The sequence below is a fragment of the Pinus tabuliformis genome, chromosome 7, assembly GCF_031772625.1.
Source record: "Pinus tabuliformis cultivar Carrire ecotype Pingquan chromosome 7, CPIR1, whole genome shotgun sequence".
NCBI classification, from domain to species: Eukaryota; Viridiplantae; Streptophyta; class Pinopsida; order Pinales; family Pinaceae; genus Pinus; species Pinus tabuliformis.
Window position 1 is genome coordinate 998,834,801 of NC_142293.1, and position 24,871 is coordinate 998,859,671.

Consider the following 24,871-nt stretch of genomic DNA (forward strand, 5'->3'; position numbering starts at 1 on the left):
TGGATCTGTGAATCTGAAGACCAAAAGACAAAGCCAAGGCGGGGTGACCCAAGACAACTCGTCAAAGCCACAAGAAAAGAACAACACCACAAAGTCGAAGGACATAGGAAAGTGGTGTGATTTCCATAAGAGCCCCACTCACAACATGAGTGTCGGACAAAGCAGTCGCTAGTGGCCGAGTTGAAGGCTTCAGAATCAGATGCATGTTCTGACCCTGAGTCAGAACCTGACAAGGGGAATAACAAGGGGAAGCAGATCAGTGATGCGAAGCCCATCGCCACTGTTGCCACCGTCAAGATCCAGAAGAATGATCCCGAAGATCCAGAGGAGGGGGAGCGACTTTTCCACTCACTAATGTGGGTGAAGGGTTCACCGCTACAATTCATTGTTGACAGTTGGAGCCAAAAGAACCTCATTTCAAGAGAGGTCATGAAGTAGTTGGGCCTACTGACTACATGACACCCACAGTCGTACAGTATCGGGTGGCTTCTCCAAGGACAAGATCTTCACGTTTGCCAGCATTGTCGCCTTCCCTACAGTGTCAAACCCTTCACAGATGAGGTATTGTGTGATGCTGCACCTCTGGATGTTTGTGATGTATTATTAGGCTAGCCATACTTGTGGAGGTGACATGCTATGTATGAATCAAGGCCCCATGTTGTTATTATTTCTTTGGGTAATTCATTATACAATATACCGAAGGTAGCCCCACCTACTACCACCTCTTTGATCGCTACTAAGAAAGCCAACAAGCTCATCTTCCAGACTATGAAATTCATTTTCTATCTGGTTCACTCCCAAAGTAAGGGGAAGATCATCACCACATCCATGACCCCCGCGAAGGCTTCCTCCACGCAACAGCAATAGCAGCAGAGTGATACGATCAAGAAAGAACACAGGAACAACTTCTCCTCACCCACAGGGGCACCACACAAGTTTCAGGTGGGCAAAAAAGTTTGATTACATCTGTAGAAAGAACGCCTTACAAGAGCCCATCAGAAGCTCAGACCACTCCGACATGGTCCTTATAGCATTACCAAGGTTGTGGGAAACAATGCTTTGGATCACAGCATTCCTCCATTCCTTTGCTTGCACCGAGTGTTCAATGTGGAAGCCCTCGACCATGCTTCCCACCATTACTGGACATATCAGAGATTGCAAAATAGTTCACCAGGGACCAAGTTCAGCAGATGGAGGAACTCAACGCAATGGGGACAATTACTTCCTAAGGGGGGAGGAATGATCCAGGTGGATGTTGGTGGCCACCCACCTATCCCACTTGGACCCCCACAACTGTCTCTTTTAACTTTTCAGTTTCCTTAAATGTAGCACAGTTTACTATTTTTAGCAATTTTTCGGGTCCTGAACTTCCGGAGCCATTTTGAGGCCCTAAACAACATTTTTTAGGAAATCTGGAAGCAACATGGGTCCATGGATTGATGTTTCTCTTCCCAAAGTTGTAGTTCTTTAATAGATCTTTCTAACGAGCTGTTGTGCGCATCAAACAAAGATCGTATGCCAAAGTTACGACCTCGGGAAGTTGATGTACCAATTTACCCAAATGGGGCACACAGTTTGGCATTTCATCTTCTAGGGTTAGGTTTTGGATGTTTAGGGTTTTCCATTGTTTCTCAACAATAAATAGGCCTTCGAGCCTCATTGTAACATAGTTCAGAGGCATGTAGCCACCACATCTCTTCTCAAAGATAAGCTACAATCACCCTAGCTAATTTATTTCCATTTATGTTTGTAGGCATATTTCAGTATTTTACAGTAATGAAAGGAAGTATTATTTCCGCTGCATATCTATATTTATGATTATCTCTGTAATTTGTTGCATTCCTGTTTAAATCCAGATTAGGTGTCTTGTTTTCAAGTTGTGCTAAGTTGTGATCACATTGTCATGTATGCACAAACACACTTAGTTTCACACTTAGCAATTTTCCTAAAAATATGTCGACTAGACAACCCTCATTCAACCGGACCCCGATCTAAGTGACCTTGTACTGTTGTCCAAAACAGTACAAAGCTTGAGGTTATCCTTCTGGCAACCTGCACTGCACAATTCTAAAAATGAGCCAATTGATTGTCTCCCAGAACTGCGTAGAAGTTGTCTAAGAACCTGATCTAGCTTGCACTTCTCACAAGATCATCCATCAAGCCTCCCACTAGTCAACCAGAAAAATGACTTGAGACATGACCCAAGGATGCATTGATCTCCAAAACTACGTAGAACTTGTCTAGCCTGACTACCTTGCACTGCGTGTTGAAACTGTATAGATATGTGGAACAGGCCTCTACTGCCTGTCACTATACTGTCCCGAGAAATTGCGGAGATCGGATAGGCAAGCTTCCCTGTTGGACTGCTCTGTCATCATCCCAAAAATTGCGCAGAGTTGTCTGTCACCTGCCCTTCTACCCTGCTTTATAATCAGCCCAGAAATTGCACATATCTGACAGGTAGGCTTCCCTATTGGCCTACTTTTCTCTCACTCAGAAAATTGCGCAAATATATATGTCACCTGCCCTTATGTCCCACTTTGCAATTAACCCAGGAATTGCATAGTTATGTCCAAGGTCGGACTATCTCCCAGAATTTCGCAATGTTGATCAACATCTCCTGCAACCTGATCATGTCCTCCTCTGGAAAAATGTGCAAATTTTCCTACAAGTACTTCATGTGTCCCACAGTATCTTCCCCAGAGAAAATACATAGATCCTAGCTAGATGACTACTCATTGCTCCCCTTGAAAATTGCAAAGATTAGCCCAGCAGTTCCCCGACACCTTGCCTGGCCTTCCTCCCGGAAACCGCGCAATTCTGTCTCCTAGATGGGTTTTTCCCCGCAACTATTGTCGTTGTCCCGGATTATGCTAATATACTTCCCAGTGACATATGTGCAGTTTTTCCCAACATTTCTCTGGAGCCTCACATATTGGCCTGAGCTGTGCTCTATGCAGTTTCAGTGCGTTGTCCCTCTCCCGGTCACCTACACTGAAATTGAAAACAATGCATTATGTTAGACTAGGATATTTTTGGATTTGATGTCGTCTTGTCATGAGTGATTGCAGGAACAGGTACATCGATGAAACATGGTGTGACGACGAACAAGATGGAAAAGGAGTGCATGCTAGAAGACTTTCTCGCGGTCAAATGAATGCACGAATCACATTGAGCGGCGAGCGAAAGGGACAAATACACATGCACCATCAATTAAAGACCAAGACCATCGAAGACCCTGCGCACTTTGCCATGCGGAGGTGAAGACATGTTACACCGATAGCATACCATCACTCAGCAACACAACAAATCGACACGGACACCATAGTCAGCTAGTACATGTCAGCGGTGTCATGTCGAGTATTGTCATGAGTTGTCTCAGACACATCACTACTTGTTGTAATCAATGTAATGTAAAGTGGAAGTCCAAGAGACCCACATATGAAGTTGAAGAGTCATGTAAAGTTGAAAATTCATAGGAAGTCAAACATTCATGAGGGAAGTCGAAGAATCACAGGAGTTAGTTATTCTCCCTTGGCTATATATACCCCCTCATTGTATGAGCAAAGGAATTTTCATCTTGGCTCCTCTTGCATAGCCTTGAGAGTTTGTAGTTTGTTATTTAAGGAGCGAGCAGTGGCTCCAACGTCCCACTACTGGGACTAGTGAAGTATGGTGTACATATTTGTCTTAGATCTTTTTCTTAATTCAGAAGATTGTCTCAGGCCAACATGTTCTCATGCATGTTTTCTATCTATTTGTAAGACTATTCTTTAAACATTTTAATGCATGTTTTCTTAACCTATGCTAAGATAGTTGAACTACTTCAATTATTTTAGTACTCATATTGTTGAAGATGTGTTGTATTGTTTATCACTATTGTTCCATCCATGTGGACTACTCCATCAGAAATTAGACAGACCATTTTTGTGTTTTCTTGGTTTTAATGATCGTCACCCCTATTTGGACTACTTCGCTGGATGATCTACGTGTTTTCCCTTGAAATTTGGTTTTGATGACTGCCACATCCACTATGGACTATTCTGTTGGATTTTGGACAGACCCTTGTTGTTGTTTGTGTGTGTTTATTCTTGGGCTGGGACTATTCCCTCTCATCAAGAGGCTCACTTTACTTCCCCCTTTTGATAGTAAGAGAACCCACACATAGAGTTAATTACGTACTCACCGTGCATACTCACCTCACTTTCTTGAAGTTACAATCATAACACTCTCATGTGTTGAACAACAAGAGCTAAGGCAAATCTCTAAGATAATGGCAACCAGGTCATCATACCGGATGGGACTCCTACACCAAACAGTGTGAGGTCTAGTTGGGATTTCATATCGGGGAGATCCCCTGAATGTTGGCAGGTCCAGCACCGTCAACAGTTTCATAAGTTCTTTCAATCATTTATGCTTTGTCTTATATCCTAGATCTGTAAGTTGCATTGATGCCAAGTGTTTGACAGAATGTTTGTCCCGATTGGGGATGCTTAGGCCTAGTCCTGAGGTTGATTTTTGACATGTTTATATTGTCATCATGTCTTTGATGGATGATGGAGGTTGTAACAAGTTCTAGGCAGTGGCCATAGGGGATTTACTGGGGGATAAATACCATACCACGTGCATTCATATTAGGGGATATATTTTGAGGATAAAATGACATAATATATTTTGCATATAATAGGGGGTAAAGGGTTTTTATATTAATAGGTATAAAAAATGGAGCTCAAAGTTAATGAAAAAATATAAAGGGGGATTAAAAATGTTAATGAAAAATGGATACCTACAGTATCTAATGAAAGTAGGGGTTTTTTACTTAGGAAGACGTATTGGGTTCGTATTGGTAGGGGGTTAAATAATATGATTTTTAGAGGTATTTTCCAATATGCTGTCAAATTAAGGGTATTATTTCGTATGCCACGAATGCATGTGCTATGTCAAAGGTTCATTGAGTGAAGCACCTATGGCAGAGGCTGGGATTATGGGCTAGAAAAGTGGCTCAAATCTTTGGGATGCTAGTACAAGTCTACTTGAAAAAGTCCAGGGACACTGACACACAGACCTGTGAGAGCAACTTTGGCTTAGTGATTAAAAGGCTTAAATCATCAGTGGGACTCAGGGACAGGATGTCTGAGTGGCTAACATGTCTCCTGACTCTTTGTTGTTGCTTATGTGGATGGCTTTGTTTGATATGTTCCGTCGGTCTCATTTCCTTATGGTCACCAAGGAAGTTGAAGCCCTTATAGTAGCCTCTCTCATCACATGTTTACCCCGGATGTTGGTTGCTTGGGTGGACCTGGGAGGAGGGGGTGTTACATCCATCTCTTGACTTGTCATTCTATGCTGCAAATGGGAGATTTCTACCTAATTAACACCCAAGGGTCTATCATGCCTCCCCATAGATTGACATAATTTCAAAACTTCACATGAGAAATAACATTCACGGTGGTTATTCTTGGGCATATTAAAAATATTCCAAGATTCAACGAGGGGTAAACTTAAAATGTCAAACCAAACTTATAATGAAGGACACTCCCATAAACCTAAGTTGATTAAACAAACTTTGCTACAAAAAGTATGCCAATAGCCAAGGGTGGAGCGTGAGTGTAGAGTTCTCAAGTATCCTTACATCTACCACATTTTGAAATAAGACAAGATAGACCAAGTTCTATAATGGTACCAAAAATATTATTTGAATTAAAACCTTTTTATTTATCAGCATATCCCTTCATCGTGACCAATATGTACAAAGGTACCTATAAGCTTGCTCGAAGTGTTAATAAATGTCTCCTTGAATTAAATGCACTTTTATCATTTGGCTTGCCCTATGGCCTTCATGTAAAACTAATTGAAATTGGGATGTCAGATATAGATGTCATCTACATGTTTTGACCCGAAGTTTCCAACAACTAGATGTGCTGGTTGGTTGTTGAAGTGGTTTTCTTGACCATTTTGTTGAGATTGCAACAAGATGATGGAGCTTAGTGAAAAGAGTCGCCTTCACTAAGTGGGCCCGCAGGCTATTTTTGGCGCAAGTCTATTTTTAGACTATGTCTATTTTTAGACATATGGATCATGTCTATGTTTATGGATGATTGATCAAGTTGGAAAAAATAGATGGACTTCTATTTTTGATGAAAGTGTGAGTGATCACAGTGTGAGTGATCAAGTCTATTTTTAGACTGACTGTCAAAAATAGAAAAGTCAAATATTATTATCTCACAATAATATTTGGACTATAAACTTAATCTTATTCTCTTGGAGCACTTCAGTTTGAGCTACGGAAGTGGCACATGCAGCTGTCAGAAGGAAATTCGTTTTTCTTATGAGTCAGTTGAGTTGTTGCATGCATGACTTCAGTTAGAACTCAAGTGAGTTGAGTTTAGTGGACTGGAGGTACAGTTGATGGAGTTGTGTTCAGTTTAACTTAGTTAAACTGGTTGTAGTTAGTCTAACTGCAGATAGACTAATGATGAGTTGTTAAACTAATTATTAACTCATAATACAACTAAAGAATACATCAGTTAACTCAGTTGCATGTCAGTGCATGTTCAGTTCAACAGGGACAAGTGGTAGAGAATCAGATTGCTATCAGTTGTGACTATAGTTGTGCATCAGATCTTGCACAATCAAGGGATTGAGTATGCCAATGAGTTTGCTCACGTATTTGGCCCACATTTTTAGCCTTTGCTCACGTCCACAAAGAGTGAGTGACTATTTTGCAGGTGAAAATCGAGTTTGGGAAGCAATTCTCATCAGTTCTTGAGCAGGTATTGAGCAGTGGAGGCAGGCAAGCAGTGGAAGAGATTTGGAGATCAGATCTGAGCTGTATTGTGTGTAACAGAGGTGGAGATACTTGTGAGAAGTATTATGCTGTGTAATGTTACATGACTCAATCATTAATATACAGATAGTGTGGGGTTTTTAGCGCGATGCTTTCCCCGTGATACATACTGTGTTAATGTGTGAATGCTCTCGATGTTTTATTGTTATTGATGCTGCTATATTCTTGATCAACGTAGAGGAGATTATGTATTATACATGTTCCGCTTAAATTGTATGATCAGGATAATCTCTGTTGAATATGTGTTAAATTATTCAAAATTTCTACACATTTTTCCATCACAACATTTGGAAAATGTCAATTGACTCAAATTTACTTATCTACTTTTATATTATGAGAATCACCCTAATTAAATTGAAATCCTTTAAGGATTAGGAGTAACACTTGTATAATAATGATAGATGAGTCACATATTACCAAGAGCTTCATGATTCGTTGAGCTTAAAAAATCTTAAATCCTTGGAAAAGTGTTAACTCTTTAACTTGATTATTTATTGCATTGCCTAAGCCTCATTTGAATCTTATTTCATAATTTTCTTTGAAGTCAAAAGCAATTTCCCTACACCTACTATAATTGCAAATATAAAAATGATGTTTTAAAAACAAATCCCCCACACTTATTATAATTACTATAATTGTAAAATATAAAATACTATATTAATTTTTTTATGATAACCTTTAAACAATTTTGAATATTTTTCATTACAACCTTCTACCATTCATCCCGGATGCGGGTGTTCTGAAATGTCATTAAGGCTCGCCTGCGCCTCAACACATGGGGATAAGTAGTGGCAACAAACCGGACAAGCAAGGGACGACGGTCGATGTCTATTTAATGCACAGGGCAATCGGCATTAAGGTTATGAGGATTATGGCAGAGGGGGCATTCAAGCCGAATGCGCCAGCTCTGGTCTCGAGGAGCTCGAGTGTTATGGAGTCTTGTCCGCGGAAAATGGTGAGGGAGAAGTCTGAGTTATTTAACCGCTATGCCCAGACCTGTAGTGTCCATGGAATGCTTGTCAATGCGGGAGGAAGGCAAGGAAATGCGTTGCAGCATTGTATCCAGGCTATAGAGCAGAGGCTCAATTCGCTAAATCTTGTAGCCGAGATGCGTCGCAGAGGAATGCCTATTCGAGGCGGTCGTTCAGGCGTCCGTTTTGTAAATGCAGAGGAGGAGCCTCACCCAATTGCTCCCATGGCAGCAATCCCCCCCTCGTCTTCCAGTTCTGAGGAAGAATTTTTGATGCTGCCGGACTCCTTTCAGCAATTTCGCCTCTGAATCCCCAGAAGAATCCTGCAATCTGATGTAATTGTAAATTTCTCTGTCTATCTTTCAGAAGTGGAGACTGTAACTCCCTCTTGGCCCTCCCCTGCAGCAGCTAGTTATCAGAGCAATGAAATCTTTCTGGGGGATATGCAAGGGCGTGTTTATCGGGTGCCCCGCCCTCGGTATGCAACTGAACACATTGGCCAGCCTCAGCAAGCTCGATTTCAGGAGAATTTGCCTCAGGAAGAGTCGGTGCAAGAAAGTTTGCCTATCAACAATAATGTACAGGGCAGAAATGGAAGCCAGGACTCTGTTCATCCGCGGGAGCAAGGACGTCTGCAGGAAGGCGAGGAGTCCGTTATTTGGCTCGATCCGCCCAGTCACCCAATTTGATACTGTTCGGTGCAGTGTTTCGAGGTTTTTTGTTTACTTGTTCTCAGTCCATCTTAACTGTTTGTCAAAGGTCGGTTATGCTCAGGCCTTGTTCTCAGTCTATTGTAGCTATCTGTCTAAAGTCATAGCGTCTATGTATTTTGGCTTCCAAGCACAAATCTGTCTGTGGTCCAAGAAACTCATTTGGACATTTTCATGTCTTTTTGTATCACTGGTTCTACGGTCTGTTCTAGATGTCACTGTCAGTGGGTGGTCATGGCCCCTGGATGATGTACTCTCTGTAAATATTTTTCTTACTATAATCTAGAAGTAGCTTTTACCCAGAAAAAAAAAAAAAAAAACCTTCTACCATTCATATACATTAAACATTTCATAAAATATATTGTTTCTAAATCTAAATTTTTACATACACAAACTATTGTTCTTCTATTCACAACTACATAAATTATAATTTTCATGCAATCTCTACTGAGCCAACTATTACCTAAACTATAATTTCCATGCAATTTCAACTAAGCCAATTATTACATAAACTTTAGTTTTGATGTAACCCCTTGATGTAGGAACGTCTACTACTCAAGTCCATGTTTGATTTTCTTAGGTCAACACATTCACTAGAGGAAGTTGATTTCCTCAAATTTTCATTTAAATTGTAATATTTAACTCTTTTTCTTAAGTTGTAATATCTAAAATTTATCTATATAGTTAGGAGGTTGTGATGAGTGTCATTTGATTATTGTGTAATAGGGCATATTTGTTAGGATTGATACTAAAATATTGTTTTGTAATTGAGAAAAATTGAATAGTTCAAGAAAAAGAAGTGTGAGAATGAGATAGACATAGTGAAGAGGTTTGAGAAGACCAAGATGATCATTGTGGATCCATTGTTGCATACTTTATAATCATCCCTCTTTTTAATTTATTCAAATTAAATTCCTATATGTTAATTTTTAAGTGTGTAACAATTGTGGTACTTGAGTGTTGAACTAGATCGATTTTATGTATGTTTCATTGTAGGAGAAGTGGTCAAGTTACAAGATAACAAGTCATGGTTCTAGGACTGAGATTCGACTTGAGTTTGAATAAGATCATTCCATTGATGCAGAGGTTCATCTCAGAAGTGAGTTCCCTATTAGGAATATCACATATCAAAGAAATCCATATAACGTGAGACACTTGCAAAATCAGATAATCTAAGTGGGTTTTGTTAGTTGACAGAAATAGGATTTTGGTTGACGCATGTTGTTTGTCATATTGGATATCGTTGTATCAAATTTACTTACAATTGTTTTTTATTTAAAATCTATAATATTTGATACCATATTGCTTTTCAATTAACAGTTCCAATAGAAAGGAAAATCCTCGTCAATTACCATCCATTATATCATGTGATTTATATTGGAGTCAGTGTGGTGAACCGTTGAACCAATATCCTGAAACTTACCTCGACTAGATATATTGTTGCCTAGTAGGATATCTGATATCACCCTGGTTCTGATATATTGATAGACATCCTCGCTCGATACTCCAGTAAGTGATACTAGCTAGTGCATGCTCATAAGCATGCACTCATATGACTTGATGCAGTTTAGTGTCTTGGAGCTAAGGGTTAGAAAAATTTGGGGTTCATGGGTGAAATTGCAATGTTAGTGAAATAACATTGGCATTGTAGTTTAAGTGTTGATCATGTAAAGTTGGTGTTAAATGCTCAAGTACAATTATGAAATAGAGTACAGATCTAGAGATTAGTAAATCCATCCTCACCTTTTTTAAACCAATTTTTCAACCACTTGTTAGCTATATGATTAAGTCACAACATTCTTTGACAACTTTTGAAAACAAATGCCAAGATGTAGACTAGGTTTTTCCATGAAAATTACAACTCATGTACTATAACAAAGAAATATATTTGTTATCATTGTGAACAATATATTATTTCTAAAATTTCCAATATTGTGTCACAAGAATTTTAATATTAGTTCATTATAATATTATGATAAAAAAATATTAAATATTTTATCATATAAATATTTTAGTGAAAAAAATCAAAATCTAAAATCTAAAAGTATAAATTTGTTTTTTATAAATTAGTTAATTTTTGTAAACTTTAATTTTGGTTAGATTATAGACTCAAATTTCATTAAAAAGTGTTGAGGGAAAAAATCAGTTATAAAATATAAAATTTGTTTTTTAGATGTAGCACAATCCTAATGACAACATCTTACAATTAGGTAAATCATTTTTCCTCTAGTCAAACTCAATATAAACTTATTCTCTATTAAAAAAACCACATAAACAAGATATGAGGTTCATTGGTGTGGCATCGAGTTTTGGGTCAGTCTCTTCTTGGCGAAGTGGGTTGTTGGTATTTTATGTGAAGGGTAGTTTGGGTGGTTTTAACTGTGAAGGTGACCAATTGTAGTGCAATTAGTGAAATTTTAAGGTCTAAAATGAGTCTCCTAAGGAATATTAAAAAATAATAGTGGAAATAATAAAATAAGACTAGATTACATCATCAAATTTTAGAGGGAAAAAATAAAAAACTATTTTTCAACTTATCTCCCTACAATTTTACTCAAATTTCAAGTAGGAGCATCATTGTATGTGAAATTTAATTCCTTATCCAAGGACTACCCATGTTGCATACTTTCGATGGACCTTGCTACACAAAAAATGAGAAATACATAAAAAATGTTATTGCAATCACGTTTTTCATGTATTTCTCATTTTTCCTATAGCAGGGTCCATCAAAAGTGTGTAACATGTGTACTCCTTCAATGAGGAATTAAATTTTGCATCCAACGAGTGCTCCGGCTCAGAATTTGAGTAGATCCATAGGGAGATAAGTTGAAAATATGAGTTGAAAAAGTAGTTTTTTATTTTTTATCTTTTTGCTTTTTACCCCAAAAATGTTGAATCATTGCCCATGGTTGACATCATCATCTTGAATCTTATTGGTTCTTATATAGTTTATTTTTTTTGTACATTTTTGTTTTGAGGCCCATTTTTTACCTCAAAAAATTTCTCCTATGGTTAGGTTTGGTTAATTAACTGCAGGCTTTAGGACATAGAAGTTAATTGGTTCTGGGGTGGAGTCTTGCATGCTCAATGGTAAAGGGGGTTGATTCTATGACCGAGAAGTGTTTTCCACCACCCTTCCTGGTGGCTCTTCATCTAAAGTCAGGTCATTTTCTTGGTGTTTTTGTGATGAAATTATTTATTGGTATCCCAGTTTTGTGGAGGAAGGGTTGAGTAAATCTTTGTGTCCTTTTATAGGAAGACGCAACCCCTATAAGGAAATTAAAGAGCCCTCTTGTGACTCTACAATGTCGCCAAGGCAAAGGTGGACGAGTAGAAGGGGAGCAAGTGGTAGATCCCAACCCAGTCAATGTGGTGCAAATTTGTTTTCCCATGACTATGTGGCAACTTAATTTAATGTTATTCCACCTGAGACTCGTAAGGAGATTCATGAGATTGAGATTAAAGTAGGAAAAGAGAGACAGCCTCTCTCAGATTCAAAATTATTGGAATATATGTCATGATGGGTGCTATACCTCGGGCACATCAGGAGAAGGTGCAAGCAATACCTAAATTCAGTAGTTCTCCATTGGAAAATGAAGACACTTCTAGGGTTGGTTCTAAGACACAACCAAGTGGAAAATTATAATATTTTGGCCTCTGTAGAGGATGTGAAGATAATGTTTAGGAACCTGAGGTTTTTTGTGGACAAAATTGAGGCTTTTCTAATGCATGTGGATAGCCACATAACTCACTCAAATGGGGGAGAGCAAATGGACCCCCTAGCTCTAGCGCTTGGGTTCCGACCAACATTTCCTCCTCAAAAGATGAATGGTGTGTATGGGTGGTTGTGGGTGAATTCTGGGTCTATCTTGATGTTTCTAATTTTTTCTATGAAAGGCCCTTTCATGGTCTTCATATTTGCAGATGACGACGACTTAGTTGGTGTTGTATATGTTTCTTGAAGATAGTCTATGGGCTACCAAGATACTGTTGAAGTATCTAACTAGGTTCGGCCTTCATAATGACATATATAATCATGATTTTATTGTAAAGATAAAAATAATTTTATTAGTCTTATTCTTGAGGCATGGGTTTCATGCTCAATAGAAATTTATTTTTAGGTCAAGCACCCATTGAGTGCTTCTAGGGCTTGAAATTAAGTCTACAAGTCAATCGAGTCATTATCATGTATGAAAGGCCCATTTGGGCATGTTACATATTGTAAAGAAAATTTAATTGATTCAAATTTAGAGTCAAAAGACCCTTCAATACCTTTTCATGTGCTAACAATCAAGTCGTCCTTAAAAAGGAGCAATCAGACTATCTATGAGGACAAGTCGGCCTATTGGAGACTTGATAAGCCTATATATAGAGCACTTGGCCTCACTTGAACAATCCATCCATACATCACACAAGAATCTCGATCAAATCATAGAAGAGACCAAGATAAAAATGAATAAGAGGAGGTGAAACCAGCAGAAGAAAATAAAAGTTTTTGGAACTGTTTTGGGTTGAAATCTCTCACACATGCGAGGTAGATTAGGGCTTACATCTATTGCAGGAAATACGAGTTGTAGTCCCTATAAGAAGTTGTGTTTTGTGTCAATAATATTTTTTTGGAGGATTGAATTATCAAGAAGAAAGAAGATATCCCAAAAAAGGTAAAAAGGAGACTATCCCAACTACAATCCACTCACACATGCGATTTGCAGGTAGGCCGAGAGTCACAGAGAATCAAGATGAAGTTGCAGTCATCATCACAGGTCCAAAATATTGATCAAAAGTGAGGTTGCATAAGTTATAAGGCTATTTTTATTTGGGTTGAAGGAAGAGCATTTGACTTGTTCTTGGAGGGATCTTGGTCAAGGGTCATACATCTTGGAATTCATCAATTGAAGTTCTATAAGAATAGAAAAGGTCTTGTGGGTTTTCGTCTCAATAGGAGAGGTTTTTGGTCTAGTTGATCACCTATATCTTGTGTCCTCTTGTCTCATTGTTAATTATTTGGTAATTGTTTGATGATAATAACACTAAATATAATCAAATTAAAGAAGAATCTAATTAAGTTAAGTATAAATATATCACAAGCAGTTATTAGAGCGAAGGTGACAAGACAAGGAAAGGCAACTTAAAGAAGGATCAACGAGGAAATCAAACTACCAAGAATGGATTCACAAGGGCTACGCACAAGGAAATCATCAAAGGACTAATCAACTCATCATCTTTAAGGAAGTAACTAAAGAGACCTCAAAAACCTAGCTCATTCAAAGAAGGGTTTGACAATTGAAGCATTATTGGGAAGCTTACAATCTCCATCACAAGGAAAATAAGACCCTACTCAAAGAAGATCTACTTTAAAGCATCTTGAAGTCTCTACATCCAAGGGAAGTAGGAAAAAGAATTTTCATCATCATCGTCTAGGTGATCTCCCTATTTTAAGGAAAGGATCATATTTCAAGCATATCTGAAGAAAGGCATCTCTAAGAAGAAGTGTTGTCATCTTCAAATTTCATCATCATCAAGAAAGACATCAAGTTGAAGATTTCATAATCTAGGTGTTACACAACATTTTGTCACTGTCCTTATACTCCTCATTCCTTGATCCTGGAGGACCTCTACAGTGAACCCTACATGCTTTCCCTTCATGAAGAAACTCCCATTGTGTCCCTCTTCATGAGCAGATCAATTCCATTTTGCACCATTTTCCCTGAAACTTCTGTTTTTCCCAGTTTACAAGGCTGATGCTAATGGCTCTTGTCTTCCTCGCGCCGATATGCAGGGATTAGCAATGTCCCTAGCACCGACCGGAGTGACTGATCTTTGTTCCAGTCACGACAGTCCTCTTATGGAAAGTTATAGTATTCTACTTTGATTTATATTGCATTATCGGGTTAACCTACCATCATATTTTCTACACTATGAAGCACAATGGCTAGATCTATGGGTTGTTGTATAGGTAGTTGTTAATGAGTTACAAACCCCTTCTTAAATGAATAAAATCCTCCCTTTTAGAGATCCAATCAAGGTGTCGACATTCAAATATGAAAAAGTACAATTATTTAAATTTTTTGATAGAGGAATTTAGGAGAAATTAGAGAATCAATATCCTCCTTGAATATCTAATTATCTAACATGAGCTGAAGCGTATAGAAGAACCTCTGTAGAGAGCAACATACATATAAGAATTGATATAGGAGCAACAATCTATTGATGTAGAGGGATCAACATGAAACATTTTCACCTTGATCTACTTAGTAAAGAACATAACTTGGGCTTCCAGGGAGGTTGAGACTCAACCTAGCCTTACCCAATATTCTATACAACATCAAATACATGAAGAAGAAAATATGCAATTACAGGAAAGTACTTACACAGTAAACAATATTTTTCATTTATTAGAGCCAGAAGCACTTGATTAAATTCTGAAGTTATAGGATTTACAAAATATGAGGTTTTTGGCTCAAAATCCAACCCCGTTACATTCCAAATAAAACAATATATAGCAATTACATCTATCAACTATTGCTAGTTGTTACAAATTTCATGGAAAGAAAATCAAATAACAAACTAAAAATAAACAAAATCTAAATATGGTTGCAATGTGTCTCAAATGGTTGAAGATGGAGTCAGGTTCCTTTGAAATAGGAGTCCTCTACTACTTATCTCTTTTGAATGACTAAAAGTTGACCGAAATCTGCAAATGATCCTTAGTTGTTGATTATGTGCCTTTTAAATCTGGAAATAATCCCCAACTTTCTCTCTAGAAATTTTGAATTTGATTGCCACCTGTATCCTTATCACTTGATTGCTCTACTACTTCTAACTTACTGACATTTTTACATTAGACTATTGATTTTGTGCTTGAAAATTGTAATTAATTGTATTTCCTTAAAGGACAAACTTAGCAATCACCAAGAAAGATCATTTATTGAGGAGAAAAAGATATCTCTAGCTTGGCACATTTGAGCAACCACATCAATTTCTACAACTAGCCATGTAAAATTTTGAATGTTAACATAAATTTTAGGCAATCTATAGGAAGGAATTATTTAAAAAATATTTGATGGACCATTCATCTTTGAGTCCTTCAAAGTATCTTATTGAGCAAGGAATGTGTTTATTTGAGTGCCTTCGTTTGCACTGGATATTTTCAAAAGTTGTCATTGTAGAACTTACCTATTGATATGTTAATGAAAAAGGTATTATAGACTATGTGTGAAATCACTTATGTTACTTAGTGAAACGGATCGAAAAGATTGCAAATAACATAAACACACAAGCAAATTGAAAACATATTCAAACACATCAACAGAGCAAAATTTAATAAAGTAGTTCACTAGAATTCCTGGCTATGTCTCCTGGTCCTTTAGGTTCTAGCGTTGACCGCTTTATTTTGTCTTCAAAATGTTGTTATAGGTATGAGCTCGAAAACAAAGTCTCAAATGAGAAAATGGACCTCATCACTGCATTCAGGTTAAAATTTCGAGTCAAACGAGTATAAACTTGCCCATATTTGGCCACTGTGACCTCCAGACCCCCTAGAATGAGCAAACCACCTCTGCATGCTGCAAAACCGTCTCTGCCTGCAAGAAAACCACTCTCTGCAATACAAAACCGTTTTCAGAATGCGCGTTGTGGCATAGCGAGTTCGGTACTTGCATAAAAATTAAATACAGTTTGGGCAGCTTGAATACCAAGCTCCATCTCTTGGTGTAATGGTTACTGGACTTGTGCAAAAGCATTTGTATATATAGTATTTTGGAAGGTCGACAGTTCGAAACCCCCACCCGACCCTTCCGACATATATCTGTTGGTTATATATATATATATATATATATATATATATATATATATATATATATATATATATATATATATATATATATATGCGACACATTATAATGTAATAAATGTTAAGGGTTCGGCAGTCGTGGGGTTGACCCCGACTGTACGACCCTTTTCCGGCAACAAATCCTGACCACAATAAATATAATATCCACACCTTCATAAACAAGCAGCAACATAGCTCAACCAGTGAGCACAATCTGGCGAAATCTTATCCTTTCCGGGAGGTCAAGGGTTTGATCCTCTCTGACCCCCAAATTTTGGGATTTCATGCCAATATTGGGAAATCCGAGCTACCACGTGTCAGCACTAGATTGGCCTGTATCAACCAATCAGATCACGACACATCACCAACCTTGATGACATCACCTTGGACATATGACACATTCCCGGGATCACACGTGTCTGGTTGACATCACCTTGTGTTGACCGTTGACCTTTGACTTTGACTATTTGACTTTGACTTTTCCTCATTTTGCCCTAGTTTGCCTTCAAACTTTGACTAGATTTAGCTTCTTCATCTGGACTCAGAGTTACGCGTCGTTTGCACTGTTGGAATCGTATCGACGAGAAATTTGATAAGATTCAAATTTCAATTGAATTTGAAGACTTTGATCAAGAGGCAAAACTGAATCCATTTTGGATCACTCCTCCCCACTAGAAGCTTTTGGACCACCAAAAGTTGGTTTTAGTTGTCGAGTAAGTGAGGATAAACTTCCTTCACTTTTCCAATATCTATCCATTGTGCTTTAGTTGGATTTGTACCTTTGAGTCCAACTCAAAGATACTCAACATTTTCCCATTGCAATGTCCTTATCCTCCTGTCAAGAACTATGTCCTCTTGTAGCTCATTGAGATACTCGAGAAAAATATCTTCAATGGAAGGTAGTTGAACTTGCTCTTCAGGATATTCAGTCAACGAAGGCTCATACAATTGCAAGTTTTCAACATTTACAACATAATAGATCTACATATAAGCTGGTAGATCTAGGAAAAAATCATTTTCACCAATTTTGTCAAGTATTTTGAAAGGACCATATCTAATTGGTTTCAACTTTTTACCTTCCCCTTGCAGTCTTTCTTTGCTAATGTACAACCAGACTTGATGACCAACTTGAAAACTATGCTCAACTCAAGGCTTGTCATGTCACACCGTATACTTTTCTTGACTTCTTTCCAGCTATTCATGTACTGCCTGGTGAATTTCCTGGATTTGTTCAATGAACTTGGTCGCTTTGTCCACATCATTGTTTCCATCAACTGCTATGTCTTTACCAAAGACAAAATCCAAGGGAGATTTTGGTATAAAACCAAAACAAGTCTCAAAAGGATATCTCTGAGTAGAATAATGTTTTGCATGGTTGTAAACATGCTGCACATAACACAAATGCTCATCCCAAATTTTGGGATTCTTGTTGCAATATCCTCGAAGAAATTGTATCACTGTCCTATTGACCACTTCTGTCTGACCATCTGTTTGCGGATGAAATGTAGTGCCCTTCTGTTGATGCCCCGAAAATCGTTGTATCAACATTGGGGGATAACCACCCGGTCCGGACCTTAATACAGCTCCTTTTCCATTTGGAATGGTGGCTCCGACTGGGGATAATGGGACCAGTTTCCCAGTAATGAATAAAAAGGGGTGGATGAATGATTGATTGTCTAATCTAATGATAGGCGAATAACTTAATCTATCAGCAAAATAAAAGAACTACTACTAATCCCGGGAACTATTGTACTTTGAAATGTAGCGCTTGATGATCTATGTCTATTGACAGGCATATAGATGACTCTATCTAATAGACATGGACATTTATTCATTCAAGGATTACTTTGCTTAAATAGTTAAACAAAGTGATTAACACAATATTGCTACACTTATCATTTATATCATTGATACATATATGATCAAAAGAAAAGCATACTATAAACATCCAATAGTGGAAGGAATAAAGAATGTTATTAAAACACATACATATATCCAATAATAGCAAAAGCGATCAAATGACAATTCATATAAAAAGAATGAATTCAGACATAGATAATAGTACCATATGAGCTGCTAGTCACTCCCAATATCAATCGTTATTTGAGATTCTTCTTCCGACTCAAAAATACTTTCAAACAAAGACAGTAGTGCACATTCGCATAAAAGCTTCCTTGTCAAAATCAGAATAATTGGTCCAGTTTTATAAAAGAATATGCCTGAAGTACAGTAGTGCAACTTCAGGCTTTAAGTCAGGTACAAAACTTACGACCCTTTCCAAATACAATGAAAGGGTCTATAAATACTTAATTAAGCTAACTATCTATGAAACTGAAATCCTACTTAATTGGTATCAATTGATCTTGAATATCTCGTTCACAGCAATCTGGCAGTCGAAGGGATGAATCATCATTTAGGTTGTTTTCCTTTAAACCTGAGCTGACATATAGCAAGCATTGGCTCCACTTCGGGCAGTCTGTTGAGGCGAGAGTTGAGTTGGGCGGCATAGGTGGCATCCTGAATATCGGGAATGATATACCCGATTGCATCTGTAAGGCATTTAAGGGCGGCTCTCTGGCTGTGTGGTTTGACTAAGAAGAACCAATAGGCGTCCCATGTCAAACTGTTAATTCCTGCGATTAATCTCCCATTTTTCTCTAGTTCCGGATAACATGACTGCTCCAATGTTTTCGTCGCTGTCAATTTACCTGGAGTGCATTGGGAAATCATGTTAGACAAGTAGAGAGTATTATTAACCAATTCAACCAAATTACTTGTGGTTGATTTGCATCTTGAAATTGCTCTCTACTTTCATTAACTGGGACTGCCATTTTGTAAATAATATTTCCTTATGTGATTCTAAAATCTTTGGTAAATTAGCCGCCTGTCCCTGATCGGTATCTTGCCACTCAAGAAAATTAGTTAATGTTTCATCGGCTTGATCCAAGTCTGTTCTAGCTTTTTCTGATTTTTCACTTATTGATGTCGTCAAATCGGATAATGGTTCCGCGTGGGCGATTTGTTGACATAAAAGCTTGATCTGTGTTATTAATGCCTTATTTATCTGTAATGCCTCTACTTTGAATTCGACTATCTGTGGAAGATTCTTTGTTTTCTCTAGCTGCTCTGATAGTTGAGCAATCTGCTCATCTTTTGACTTCAGCATTTGTTCATTCGCTGCTTTCAATTGTGCCAATGCCTCAGACAACTCTTTCTGCTTTTGGACTGCACTGTGATCAATCCTCTGTTTCTCTTCCTGCAATTGTTGAGTTAATTGATATTTTATTTGTTGTTGTGTTAACAATTGTCATTCTTCCTGCTCCGCCTTCTGTTGTGCTTCTGATAGTTGTGCTTGCAATGAAAAGATCTCCTGGTCTTTTGTTTTTAATAAAAGACTCACCTCTGATGCCTTATATATTGTTGCTGCCGAATAGGCTCCAGCATATTGTGATAGTTTTGTTAGGTCGACAGAGGGGTCAAATTCCTCCTTCCAAACCACATTTCCCGTCACCGTTTGTTCTGGGAATAGGGAAGATTGATCAGTCCTTCTCGTCTTCCTCTGTCGTTTTACCACGGCGTTGTGTCTTGGGCTATAGAAGACATCCAAGGGATGAATTTCTTCTATTTGCAAAATAATCTGATCGGAGGGATCCTTTGGCATTATCTCTACTTCTTTCGAACTCGGTAGGCCGCTGGTTCCACTTGGAACCTGTATTGAAGTGGTCTCTTGTGTATCTGTTGCTTTTGATGTCTCGGCATCTTTAGAGCATTCAAGATTACTGATAATTGAATCAAATTGTTGCCATTCCTAGAGCAATTTCGGGTCAATTTGAGTATCTACATTCACCTCTATGCTGCTCTGTTCTTGCTCTTTCGTCTGGGTTTCCTCTTGTCTTTTCATATGCACTTCCTCCTGTTCTTTTGATGTAACCAGAGGTTCCTTAGTATGTCACTGTTCAGGCTCGCTTGATTCTGTTGTTGGGGTTGTTGCTAACAGATCTAGAGGCAGAGTTTGCAACTTTTGTTCTCTGAGTCTGTTGAATTCAACTAACCCTTCATCTTTGTATTCCATTATGGCCAGCAATTTAACTTGGGACATCGACTCAGCTGAGGAGAACATGTCATCAAACTTATCTTCTTTATGATCAAACTTTGTCAATTTGGCATGTTCAAGTGCATTATAGGCGACTTTGTTGGGATCAAATCGCCTATTAGGGAGAGTTGCTACAGTTAATGACTTCATCTTTGTAGATTCTTTCTCTGCATGTTTGAAATCATGCAACGTGTAGAAACCACATCTCAGAGGAAAAGAGGGCCAGACCTGCTTCTTATTTTTCTTTGGAGATTGCGTAACTCCTTCGGAGATAATCTGATAGGCTATCTCCCTCGCCAGCAGTTTATCGGGTATGTACAAAGGAAGGACATGAGGTTCGGCTTGGCTGCCGAAAATTCTTATATAAGTAAATTTTTCCTCTCCGAACCATCTTCCTATTGATGTCAAATCAATCCCTGCTTGGTAGGAAATCTTGGGAGCAGGTTTATCAAAAATAGAGTAATGAATGGGTAACATAAAGCCATTGTAGACTTGGTATAAATGGTGCTTATAGGAAGTTTTCCACAATTTCTGATGGTATATGTGAATAGGCATGGGGTCTTGTGAAGTCCACCTCCAGCCGAGCACGGGAAATTCAGAATTAAAACACAGGGTGTCTAGTATATAAGCACTGTAGTAGAATGGGGGAATAAGCCTTTCAGTGACACGGGTTTTGGTTCTAAAATCAAGAACTGTTGTTGCTAGCTTATCTGACAGTATAGTTGCCCAATCCATTATTTCACTATTACACGCCGCTTCCATCAAGGGAACCATTTCTATAGTGAAATTGGCGGAATCATGCAACCCCCACAATCTACACATCATTATCCCAGCGTAAAAATAAGGAGAACATAGGGAATCAACAGAGTACTTACCGAAAGTTTCATGCTTGTGTTTTGCCAGATTTTGCCTCCAATCCTGAATGGGTTCAGATTCAGTTTCGTTCTCATTTCGTAATTTCTCCAGAAATGCCTTATTGTACTTCTTCTCTGGCACAGGAAAATGATACATTTGCCTCAAATCATTAGCCTGAAATGAACCGAAGATTCTCCCATCTCTGGTGCAGAAGGTTCTGTCTGTGATTGGGATTTCCTCAATTGCCCACCTCACTACATCCGTATATGGGAGAATTTGTTCCCGAGCTGCTATCCGATGAAGGAAAGAGTCGGCTAAGTCCTTTAAAGTAGCATCAGATTTTCGATTGGTATCTGGTGTGGCTTGTACTGCTGTCACCTCTAGTTCTTCGACCTCAATCAAATTATAGGTGCTTTGCCAAGTAGTTCTGCCGAGTCCTGAACATGCAATATCAGATATCAATCCTTTTTTCTTAGTTTCTGGATCAACGATGACTTATCCTGTGGCTGGCGAAGCGGAAGCGATTGCGGATTTCTTAGACTTCTTCCCCATTCTGCTTGAATCTATTACTTCGGAAGAGTTCTGCACAGGAGTGAAAATGAACGTAATACAGAGAATTGGTAGCAAAAACCAAATACGAGCGAGATATATTGATCAATGCACGATGAAGGATTAACTTAAAGTGGCCACGGATACAATCTGTGAAAAGATTTTTAAGCTTACTATGTCATTAAATGGCCGTTAAAACCTGCCAATCCTTTAAATGCCCATCATATCGTTTTATTGGCCGAATGATTTGTTTAAGAGTGCCTTGGATGTTTTGGTGGTTGAGCGCAGGTGAATCACTGTTTGGAAGATAAGGCCTTTAATACGAATTAATCGTAATATCCCCGCTTTAACAATTCTTTGAAGTTCGCGCTTATGGCTTTATCGCAATCGAGCGTCGGGGAAAACTTAAATCGTATGTTGGTTCCTTTTGGAATTCCCGATTGCCGATAGCGATATCGCATTGCATCGGGAGTATTAACTGAGCACTTTGAAAAGCATGCATGGTATATCCCCGATCGTCGATAGCGATATCGCATCACATCGGAGCGAAAGGGACTTTATCGCATCGCATCGGAGCGAAAGGCACTTTAGTTATGGTAACTTATTATTGCCGATATCCGATAGCCTATTGCATGTTGTCGCGTCGGAGAAAACCAACGGGTCTTTATATTATGCCTCCTTTGTCATTGCGACATGCGATCTTGCGATCGCTTTATCGCAATGATAAAAGATTAATCATTTATATTATAAGACAAAATAATTGGTTTATCAAAAAGGTTTTATAATGTTTTCATTTTGTTTTCAGACCTTTTTGAATAATACAAAGTTGATACCAATCAAAACAAAAAGGGACCCATTTCATATTATAGTTTTGTGAATAAAAATGATATGAAATGGGGGGTTGTTGTAGAGCACAACACCTTCTTTAACTTTGTGTCCATTATCTCCCATAGACTTGACCAAAATTTCCCGACAAATTGAGAATCTCGATCGGATACAATAGAAGTGGGTAACCCAAAATGAACCCATACATTTTGAAAGAAAAACTTTGTAGTTTGTTCAGTTGTGACCTGTTTATTACATGGTGTCAAAATACACATCTTACTGAACCTATCCACAACTACATACAAATAATTATGACCCTTTCTAAACTTTGGCAACCCCCCAACAAAATCCATGGAAACACTTTCCCAAGGACGAGAAGGAATTGGAAGTGGAGTATACAAGCCTAATTTTCTATTACTTGGCTTGCTTGTAGCACACATAGTACATCCTTTAATATATCTAGAAATTGTCTCATTCATTTGTGGCCAATAACAGAATATTTGTAATTGTGCAATTGTTTTACTTACACCAAAATGACCTTATATGAGAGAAGTATGTGCTTCTTGAATTATATTAACTCTTTCATTTTGTGGAATGCATAGTTTTCCCAAATGATATAATAGTTTGTCCTTTATGTAATAATCTATATCTTCTACCTACTTGCCATGACTTAAAAGTTGCATATACATCCTTAAATTTTGTGTCTTGAGCATATTGTTTAATGTAACTTTCATGAATTACTGAATTATTCTTAAGTATTATGGATGCATTTATGATTGGTCTAGATAACATGTCTGCAGCCTTATTATGTATGCCCTTCTTATATCTGATAACAAGATGAAATTGTTGTAGAAAACCCATCCAATTGTAATGTCGTGATTTTTGCAATTTAGTTTGTGAGTGTAAATATTGAAGTGGGTGATGATCTGTGTGTATGATTGTTTCTTTACCCATTACGTAATGATGTTTCCACTTTTTAACACTCTGAACTAATGCATACAATTCCTTATCATATGTAGGATAATTAACTACTACTGATGTGAATGTCTCAGAATGAAAGCATATAGGCTTTCTGTTCTGCATCAACACTGCCCCCATGGCATATTCAATTGCATCTATCTCGATCTCAAATGGATGTTGAAGATCTGGGAGTGCTAGTACTGGTGCTGTACTGATCCTTTCTGTCAATGTGTCGAAGGCTTTCTGTTGTTTGCCTCCCCACTGAAACACCTGTTTCACACTTGTCAAAGCATGTAAAGGAGCTGCAATCAAAGAAAAGTTAGCAATAAACTTTCTCCAATATTGTGTTGCCCCTAAGAAACTTCTAACTTCTATAGAAGTATTGGGCTTAGGCCAATTTACAATGACTTCGACCTTAGAGGGATATATCTTCAATTCACCACCCCCTATAATATAACCCAAATAATTTAAATATGTTCTGCCAAATTCACATTTTGACAATTTTACATAAATATTTTCTCTTTTCAAAACATCTAAAATATGCTTTACATGCTTAACATGTTCATCCCATGTTCTAGAAACAAGAATATCGTCTAAATAGACTATTACAAAACCATCTTTGAATGGCCTAAATACATCATTCATGACTCACATGAATGTCGCTAGAGCGTTAGTTAAGCCAAAATGCATAACCATCCATTCATAGAGTCCTTGCTTTGTTTTGAAAGCAGTCTTCCATACATCCTATTCTGCAACTCTGATCTAATGGTAGCTGGTTCTCAAGTCTAATTTAGAGAAGTAAACTACATCCTTTCACTAATCTAACAAATCATCAATACAAGGAAGAGGATAACGATTCTTTATTGTGACTTTATTTAATGATCTAAAATCAATGCACATTCTCCACGAACCGTCTTTCTTTCGTACTAACACAATAGGTGATCCGCACTGTGATGTGCTTGGTCGAATAAACCCTTGATCGAGCAACTCATTACCTTCTTCCTTATCACTGCATTATCTAGAGCTCATAACCTGTACATTCCAATGTTAGGTAGTGGAGTATCTTGCTGCAAATAAATCTCATGTTCTATCTCTCGCTTGGGTGGAAGCCCTTTAGGCTCTTGAAACAGAATATCATAATCGGAAACAACTTTAACTAGATCTGCTTTTTGTTTAGGATTACAACCTTGGAAAGCACCGGATTTATCAATATCCTTTTATTTTACAATA